Here is a 9396-nt window from a genome sequence, read left to right as displayed (position 1 = left end):
AACGTATCTGAGATAACTGCACAGAGGCCAGTATGCTGTCACCAAGTCGCCTTTTGTTTACACGTGCATAGTACATGGGCTCTGACCAGCTAGCTCAGATCCAGGCCCTAGACTAAGGAGACTTTCTGAATCTCCGGTTTATATCTGTCAGCCAGGGCTCCCTGATTGGCCCAGGTTAAAAACTCCAATCAAGGATCTCATAGTCAATGAGATCTCCCTGTCCCAGGTTCTAATCGCGAGAGTATCATTAACTTATGTAAATATCTTCCCTTCCTTTCCAGAAGATTTATAACCAGTTTTTATAGTTTGGCTAGTTTACTCTTTTCCTATTTTCTCCCTCTTTGTCAAGTTTTTTTTAATCATCCTTTGTTGGTAGCTAAAACCGTCCCAATCCTTAGTTTATTACTACTGTTCACAACCTCATGAGCATCTTTTCCTCATCCAATATCATCCCAAACCTTTTAAGTATAGGATTTCTTTTGAATTGAGTTTGTATTTGACATTTGAATGGAGATTGACTGAGAGTTGTGATATATGTCTTTTAAATTTTGCCATACACATTTGCCAACATACCATTTAAGCAAAATTTCTCAATCTATATCAGTCATTCACCCTGTATTACTGGCTTTATTAAAGTTCAGTGCTCTAATTTCAGATTTACATCCTTCATTTTCAACCTCAATGTGAAATCACATCGTACAAAGATCATTGTGCGGAGGCTCCCTTGCTGAAGGATTACTGAAATAAATCCACAGAGTCCGGTATTCCATCACCAAGTCACCCTTTATTTACACATGGAGAGCCTTTCACACTGATCCAGCTCCCTAAGAGCCATCTCTCAGAGTGAACAGGATGTGTGACACTCCTTATCTGTCAGCCAGAGCTCCCTAATTGGACCAGATTAACAGCCCCAATCAGGGAACTCATACTCTAAAGGTCCACCTGCCTGATATTGTTGCAATCTCTACAAGTACTAACTAACTCTGTCTCAAAGCACAAAGCAGGATCGAAAATAGCTTCTTCCTTGAATGGTTACGTGGTATATTGTCGAAGAGATTTCGCAAATGACCTCCATGAACTCGTCCTCCAAACTGATTTGATTTTCCAGTCTGAATGAAGATTTGAGTTCCTCCATGATCATTGCTTCGCCTTTGTTACAAACTCCTCTTAGTTGTCAATTAATACTTTGTAGTTAAGAGTTACAGTTAAGAGGCTTATAAAATACTCCCACTTTTGTTATTTCTTATCCCCCCCGAGATTGATTTCCTATTCTTGCAAACGAAGATCCTTCAAAATTACTGTTCCTATGCTATCCTTTATTAGCAAGGTTCCCCACCCCATCAACCTTTTCCATTTTGTCCAGCTTTTTAAAACATCAAGTAACCTGGAATATTTATTTTCCAACCGTACTCATCAGGTAATAGCTATCAGTTCAAAGCTGTTTAGTAATATTTGTGCCATTAATCCAACTATTTTAGCATGAACACTTCACACATTCATATTAAGGGCCCTTAATTTTACCCTTTTATCTTGGTTTGGCCATAAACACCGATACTCTTAACAGAAAATGCTAGAAATATTCAGCAGACCAAGAGATCTCTGGAGAGAAGCAGCATTAGTGGCTGACACCTCCCCATTACCGGGAGAGGTTAGAGGAGAGAGCCTCATGACTGAGATGTGAAAGCCTGCTCCATCTTCTGGAAGTCAGGAAACCAATCCTTGGCCCTCCCACAGTACCGTGGTCAATTTGCTCAACCACTTTGGAGGCCTCATCCAAATGGGGAGCAAGAACATTACATCTTCAAACATATGAACATAGAAAATGGGAACAGAAGTAGATCATTCGGCCTTTTGAGCCTGATCTGTTTGTGGTTCAAATTCCACATTCACATCTATCCCAAATAGCCAATGATTCTCCTGCCTAAGAAAAAACTATCTCTGTTTTAAAAATATTCAATGGCTGTGCCTCCAACACCTTCTGAGACAGGGTTTCAAAATCACACAACCGAGTGAGAAAAAGTATTTCTCCTCATATCTGTCCTTATTGGAAAACAGTGCCCCCTAGTTCTGAACACATCCATAAGAGAAAATGTCCCTTTCTCATCCACCATGTTGGATCAGGAGAAAGGCTCGGATTTCTCCAGGCCTGTCTGTGAGGTTGCTGTGCCTGCCTAACTCACAGTCATTCCTCTTATTCCTTGTCCACTAACCAGGTCTATAAAGCTATCTAAAAGATCTCGCAAATGTGACTGCCTCCAAGGTCACATTTTCCCAGTAACTCACTGCATCCTTAATGCCCACAATGTCTGCACCTAAACCTTCAGATCAACCACTGTCAACTGAGGCTCCTTGAGAAGTGGATACTGACTACAAAGGTGGTTAGCAAAAATCATGAGGCTCTCTACAAACTTCCACATCTTGTGTTTGTTCTTTTCAATGAATTAGTCAGTGTGTTTACTCAACTTAAAATTATATTTTGAAACCAAGGGTAGGCAGGCAGCAAAATTAATATATTTCAATAAATAACAGGGGGCAATTGAGCAGAAATAAATTGGTAGGTGGTGTCCTTTGTCCACCAGAGGAACCCACCCCCACTTTAACCAAATAGTATCCCCCACCTTTCCTTCCTGTCTGTCTATACTTCAAAGGTTGCCTATCACTCTCCAAAAAGGGAGCATCCATTCACCATCCATCACTCCAGGCCTATTACCCTCCATCAGTGCGGAGTTAGAGGAACACAGCAGGCCAAGCAGCATCAGAGGAGCAGGAAAGTTGACATTTTGGGTTGGGACCCTTCTTCAGAAATGGGGAGGGGGAAGTGAGCTGGGAAATAAATAGAGGGAGGAGGGATGGGTCTGGGGAAAGGTCGGTGGGATGGGGATAGGTGAGTGCAGGTAGGGAGTGGTGGAGATTGGTCAGGGGGATGGGTGGGGCAGATAGGTGGGAGAGAAGATGGACAGGTTGTGTCAGGTCAAGAAAGCGGGGATGAGAGGGAGGGTTGGACATGGGATGAGGCCGGGGGAGTGGGGAGATTTTAAATCTGGTGAATTCCATGTTTAGGCCATGGGGCTGCAGGCTCCTGAGGTGGAATATGAGGGTGCTGCTCCTCCAGTTTGCGGGTGGAGTCATTGTGGCACTGGAGGAGACCAGCCTACCTGCCTTCCCCAGCCCCACCCCTCCTCTCTCTATTTATTTCCCGGCTTGCTTCCCCTTCCTCCATTTCTGAAGAAGGGTCCCGACCCAAAACGTCAGCTTTCCTGCTCCTCTGATGCTGCCTGGCCTGCTGTGTTCCTCCAGCTCCACACTGTGTTATCTCTGACTCAAGCATCGGCAGTTCTTACTATCTCCCTCCGTCAAGCCTTTTTTGTGAAACTGCCCACAGTCCTGGTAGCGTCCACTGCTGAGCTCTGGTGCTGTTGAGACTATTGGGGCTGCTGGACTATCAATGGGATGTCCTATCAGGGAGGGGCAGAAGTCCAACTCTCCAACAGTACAACCAAACAGCAGCATGCTGTGGCTACAGAATAACTCGGCACATCGGAGTTGTGACCACCTTAGGGAGGGAAGTCTTCCTTACAGAGCGAAAGTCAATGAATTATGCACACACTTTTGACAAGTGTGAACTCCACAATCCTTAACAGGTGATTAAAAGAAAATAATCAACTTTTCACATCAGCAGTCATTATCCGACAAATAATTTATTGCCGGAGTGTTGCAGAAAATATCTCCACTGGAGTTGGAGAAGAATGTAAAATAAGCATCCTGAAGGAGCTACAAAATTTATCTCCCAGCTGAGTGGATTTTAAGGCAAATTCAATTTATTGATGTACATTTCAAGGCATTGCTTACTGAGTAGACCTTTGAATTATTAATTATCCCTCTGATGGCTTCAAATTTGCTTTATCCTTTGTCAAATTCCAAGGCGCAAGATATTTTTAAACAGTCGAGCAGACTCAAGATCATTCAAAGCGTTGCCAAATCTTCATAGGGCCTCAATGCATTTTGCAGTGTTCTATCCCCTACCACATTAAACTGACTGAAATCAGGTAAATCAAGGTCACTGACTCAACCACCGATCTCCTGTAAATGTCAAAGAGACATCCAATGACGTTGTGTGGAGTTATCTATTGTAAATGGGGATCGACAGAGGAACAGAATGTTTGTCTTCCCCCAGCATTAACTTGGCAGCCTCACAGCTACCATTGGTCCTGATCATTTGTTTTTAAATAACTCTTCTAAGATTACCACAGGTCTCACCTTCCTCAGACTTCCCCATTTGCCCCACTCAGTCATTATAGCAAAGAAAGGATATAGAAACACTGGAGAAGATGCAGAGAATATTGACAAGGATGATACCTGAAAATGCTTCGGGAGTATTTGCCAATCAGAAAAGAAACTGGTTCTCTGTTCTCTTGAGAAAACAACAGTGCTGGGTGACCTAATGGAGGTCTTCAAAAAGTATTGGTAAAGTGGATCAGGGAGAACATTTCTAATTGAGGGGAAGAGGCTAATAATATTCATCAAGACAGGGGATTCAAAAGAAACATTTTGACCCAGAGAGTAATGTGAATGTGGATCTGCCTCCCAGAGAGAGTGCTTGAAATAAATATTATTGATGCACATAAAAGCATCAGCACCATCATGGAGTGTTTAGGCCTAAGGGCCTGCCAATGTGTCGTATATTCTTCGTAATCCTTCAGTCTGACATAAGGCAAACTTTGACAACATCCTATGCACAAAAATCGGTTGCCCACTGGAGTTGACAACACATTTCGCGCTTTCTTGAAATCAATGTCAGAGCTTTAAGATGAGGTCCAGGCAATGTTACCAGGAGAGGCAGTGGCCTTCTGGACTGTTAGTCTGGAGACTCAGGTTCAAGTCTCACCATCACAGCCAGTGAAGTTTGAATTGAATAAAAATCTAATGATGGCCATGAATCTATTGCCTATCATCAGGGGAAAGCCCATCTGGAATTAAGAATCTAATGTTGGCCATGAATCTATTGCCTATCATCAGGGGAAAGCCCATCTGGTTCACTAATGGCCTTCAGGATCTGCCATCTTCATCTAAAAACCAAAAGAACTGTAGATGCTATAAATCAGGAGCAGAAACAGAAGTTACTGGAAAAGCTCAGCAGATCTGCAGCATCTTCAGACCTGCTGCACTTTTCCAGCAACTTCTGTTTCTGCACCATTTTTATTGATCTTGCCTACATCTGACCCCACAGCCACAGCAGTCTGGTTGACTCTTAACTGTCCCCTGAGCAATTAGAGATGGGCAACAAATGCTGATGTAGCCAGCAACACCCTCATCCTGTGAGTGAATAAAAACAAACCTCAGGACTCCCATCCCTTGATTCCTGCTGCATGTCTTTTTACATGCTCTCACAGGATGTGGGCATCTCTAGCTGGGCCAGCATTTGTTGCCATTCCCAACTGCCCGTGAGTGAGTGGGGGGGGGGGGTGGGGGTGAATGTCTTTCTCGAATTGCAGCAGTCCAGGTGGTGCAGGTACATCCACAGTGCTGCTAGGAAATTGTGACCCAGTGCCTGTGAAGGGACAGTGATATACTTCCAGGTCAGGCTGATGTTTGGCTTGAAGGGAATCCTGTATGCTGTTCCCATGTGTCTGCTCCCTTGTCCATAAGCAGTGATGGATCACATGTTGGAAAAATTCTGTGTAAAGAGCCTTGGTGAGTTATTGCAGTGCATCTTGTAGACAGTGCTCTGCTGTACTTTGGTGGTGGTGGGAGTGAACGTTGAAGATGGTGGACAGTGTGACAAACAGGTGGGCTACTTTTTCCTGGATGGTGTCAAGACTCTTGAGTGTTGTTGGCACTGGGGAGACAGGAGATGATTAAATCACCTAAAAATACTTTTTGGCCAAGTGTAATACCCTGTGTTATCAACTCTCATTCTACCATTCTGTAGCCAAAACTGTGTTCATTAACATATATGTCTTGTAGTGTCTTTGCAGTTAAGTAAATAAACACAGTAGAAGTATATCTGCAGCAAAGCATAGAGATTGTTGGATTGTCATGTACAAGTTGTTCTCCAAACCAATGCAATTTTCCAGGTTGACTAATAAGTAGCCTAGCAGTAAGTTTGTAGAGTAGATTTACTTCTGGCTTTGAGTTTTATGATCTGGGTTGAAACTCCAGTACAGTTCTGACAGTAATGCATTGTCAGAGGAACAGATCTTTCAATGAGATGTTAAACCACACCCACTTGCTCATTAAATATTGCTCAAGATTCCATTAACAATCTTCAAGGGAGAATAGGAAGTTTTCATTGCTTCCTGGTCGGACATCTCCCTTCATCAAAACGAATAAAAGCAAGTGCATTAACAGCTGACTTATGTTGTTGTTTGTCAGATCTTACTGCCTGCAAAATGGTCACCATATTTAGCTCGAAAGCATATACCCCGCAAAGGAATTTTGTTGTGCGTGAAGTATTTTAAACATGTCTGAGAGAAATGATAGGGTGATGAATAAAATGCCTTAATTTGTGTTTTCAATTAAGAATCAGAGTTCTGTTTTAAAGCTTTTTGTGGTTGAATACCAGTACTTTACAGATTAATAGAATGTATCTCTTCATTCATCAAATGAACAGGACAAAACAATTTTAGATCTTTCAATAAGGAGAGTTGTTTGAGGTTGAATGTTCTTTGTTTAGTCATCAATTAAATATTGCTCTTCCAGATGTCACCTTCAGTACATGAAACACCTTGCCAGGTGATGCAAGTTCCAATTTTGTAGAACTGAATGAACTGTGATCAGTAATGAGGGTCTTGCAAGTACTGAGACCCCATAATTCCCTCATACACCTGACATTATTTTGCTTAAAACAAATGTGAGGATCCCCTGCTTTGACCAATGGATCAGCAGAACAAGCTAACATTTGAATGACTGCTGGCCCTCATTTCTCAGAAAGAGGACTAGATTATCTGGTTGAGCTCTGTTTGCTTTACCTACCCTGGTCAGGTCATGGAGCTTTTCCTGGTATTGGTTCTCAGTTCTCAAACTAAGTGAGCTGACAATCCCAGCTTCTGCCACAAAGCACAGGATGCCATTTTGCTGCTTCACATCCAGAGGATTTGTAGGTATGTCTGATTACATTTCTTTGGGCTTCTTATCCCTTTCCTTGCAGTGCCCTGCTACCTTTTATTGGCTGCTGTGGCCAAAGTCTTCCAACTTTGATAACGAAAAGGACTTTTTCTCGTCTTCAGAAGCGATTTTGTTTCTCCTTCTCCTCTTCATCTAGGTGACTGTTTCTGTTAAATCTGAAGCTGCAGAGGGATAGAACTGGAATGGTGTGAAGGGATAATACCCTTCTTCCAGTTTTACGCATAATCATTGTGAACTTGTGGAGGAAGTGGTGGATGCAGGTAAAGTTATAATGTTTAAAAGACATTTGGATAAGTACATGAATAAGAAATATTTGGAAGGATATGGGCCAAGCACAGACAGGTGGGACTACTTTAGTTTGGGATTATGTTCAGCATGGGCTGGTTGGACTGAAGGGTCTGTTTCCATGCTGTACGACTCTATAACTCTATTTTGTAGATGAAAGTTGATGTAAACCTCTGTAATTAATCACTCTACATCATGAGAGACAAAGACACGCAGGAATGATAAACATATGATCAAAAACAGGTTCTGGTGTGCCTTTTTGGAAATTTCTGGCTGCGACCTCTTAGAATTCTTCCAGAAAACTTACTTACAATGCGACATTCCTCGCCCCCATTCAGAAACTGCACAGTCATACCCATCAATTTTTTACCATGTTTCATTGGGAAATTAAACATAACCATTTACCCTTGGTAGGTTACTCAATAGTTCAAACAGAAGGATTTCAAGAAATAAGGAGACCATATTCAAAAACGCAAGTGAAGTCAAACACTAATAACTTTGCTAAGTTCAGTAGAAACACTAGCTAACACTACTAACAATATACCTATGAGTGATGCATCCATTAGTCATTTCTAGAATTGATACATAAGATCACACACTAAACAGTCAACCAGTCTGCTAATGTTATGCATCAGTACCTCCATTTAAGCCTTAAATCATTTTTTGTGTTGGCTTTTATGCATTTCTTTGTAAGGTAGGTGGGATGTTGCATTAAAATGGAGTGGTACACTGGATCATGAGGATGCGGGAGTAAAAGGCATTGAAGTGTTAGATCAGCCATGGCCATATGAATGGCAGGGCAGTTCGATGGGCTGAATGGCCTACTCATGTTCCTATGTTAAGAAGATTGTAATGTCCTATCAAAGCCTTAAGCTATGATTGTCCTATGAGGTGCCTAATACTTTGTTCAAACAACAATATTAGAGACATCTTGACATTGGCCATCTGTTTAAATCCTTTCAGTAACTTCCCCCATCCCCTGTTCATGTTGGATATGCCATCAAGATCATTAAAAAACTATAAATAATAGGTAAAGGAGTAGGCCATTTGGCCCCTTGAGCCTGCTCTGCCATTCAATAGGATGCTGGCTGATTTGACATTCCTCATATCCACTTTTCCACCTTTTCCCTGTAACCTACGATACTGCTACTGATCAAAAATCTATCTATCACAGCATTAGATATGCACAAGGACTCCACCCTTACCACTCTCCATGACAGGGAGTTTCAAAGAATCACAACACTTTAATGTTGTGCAAACTGTGCCAGGGACCCGGGTTCAATTCCACCCTCGGGCGACCATCTATGTGGAGTTTGCACATTCTCCCTGTGTCTACGTGGGTTTCCTCCGGGTGCTCCAGTTTCCTCCCACAGTCCAAAGATGTGCAGATTAGGTGGACTGGCCATGCTAAATTGCCCATAGTGTCCAGGAATGTGCAGGCTAGGCGTGTTGGCCATGGGAGATGCAGAATTATAGGGTAGCGGCGTGAGTCTGGGTGGGATGTTCTTTAGAGGATCAATGTGGACTCAATAGACTAAATGGCCTGCTTCCACACTGTGGGGATTCTATGGGATTCTATAATTCTTAGAAATTCCTCCACATGTCAGTCTTAAATTAGCACTCCTTTGTTATGTGACTATGCCCTCTTGTCCTAGAGAATCATGTAAATGTACCAGATTTATTTCCTGGTCACATTTCATAACACAGCATAATAAGGAATGGAAGCCTCTAATGTTACTGACTTCTTGCAAATTGTTGCTTGGAGAATTAAATATATCTCATAAAGCATATTTAAAAAACATATGTTCTAGTTTCTTTGCATTTCAAAAGGAGGCAACTTTTGTCATCCATCAATGTCAGTTTCTATCATTCTCTTACAGCTTCAAATACCTTTGACAACTTAGATGAGCTGAATTAGCATTTTTAGAACATATTCAATGGGATCAATCCTTGATCTTCCTGTTTTGAGACCCAGTCATAACAATG

Source organism: Rhincodon typus, chromosome 22, assembly GCF_021869965.1.
Source record: "Rhincodon typus isolate 14 chromosome 22, sRhiTyp1.1, whole genome shotgun sequence".
Taxonomy (NCBI): domain Eukaryota; kingdom Metazoa; phylum Chordata; class Chondrichthyes; order Orectolobiformes; family Rhincodontidae; genus Rhincodon; species Rhincodon typus.
Note: the sequence above shows the minus strand (reverse complement) of the source record.